Below are 1,066 nucleotides of genomic sequence, written 5' to 3'. Positions count from 1 at the left end.
TGCCTTTCCTAATGTTCTTGTACATTAATCTCAGGTGACGTTGGGTGGTATTGGGTAACCCTGCAGTGCAGGGGGGAGCAGTCTTGAAACAGCAGCACCATGCCCTTGTTGTGCTTTTAGGGCGAAAGCTGAATTACGTACAACAGCGTCTTCAATCTTTCTTATCTGCTAGAATAGAGGCTGGCTTTGTGGTACTGCCTTAATGATTGATATTCCTGTCCCGGAGAGTGAACATCCACAACATGCCAGCAGAGACAAAGAAACACTGCTGTGGTTCAGTTCTGCTACTCACTTAAAGTTGTATGAACGCTGGGGGGAAAAATAATAAAACAGTACCAAAAGGCTTCCCTGCTTAGCAGTGCAGCATCTCACTGCTTCTGAAAAGCATAAGCCTTTCCAAGACAGGACATGCTTTTCTGGTGAGTCTCTGCCACATGTTCATTTGAGGTAAGCAGGAGAAAGAGCCAAGCAGAGATTGAGAAGTTAATATTTCACATTGGTAGATGGAAAATAAAACTTGTTTCCTTTACAATTGTATGCTCACTGTTTAGCTACTCAACTGCTAGTTTTCCATAGTGTCTGTTTCTAGGAAGCCTTTCAAACACTGTGCCTGCAGTGGTAAACATTACAAAAAGAGCTCTAAACTCAAGAACCATTTTTTTTTTCCCCATTTTGCCATGCAGCAGCAGGAGACAGCAGTTGGAAGCAGCAGCTTGTGCTGCTCCACAGCAGGTCCTTTTTGTTGAAGGCTACTCACTTGGAGTACATTTCTCTCTTGGTTGGTACAAACTGCTGCCAACGTTCAGTTAAGAGATGCTACTTATTTTCTATTGCTGAAGATTTGGGGGAATTCTTAACCTAATACAGGATAACTAAGTATCAGAAGCCTTTGTTGTTTCATGAATTGGAGCCTTACTGTAACAGCTCAGATTATTCTGTGAGCATGGCCATAAGGTAACAATTAGAATGGGACTGGGGGGAATTGGGCACACTCAGAACATGCAGCTGATCTGGTTTGGCAGTGTGTGCAGGACTGTTTGAATTGCACTTTAAATTCAGTCTTTAT

The sequence above is a fragment of the Tympanuchus pallidicinctus genome, unplaced genomic scaffold (assembly GCF_026119805.1).
Source record: "Tympanuchus pallidicinctus isolate F22 unplaced genomic scaffold, pur_lepc_1.0 scaffold22, whole genome shotgun sequence".
NCBI lineage: Eukaryota > Metazoa > Chordata > Aves > Galliformes > Phasianidae > Tympanuchus > Tympanuchus pallidicinctus.
Note: the sequence above shows the minus strand (reverse complement) of the source record.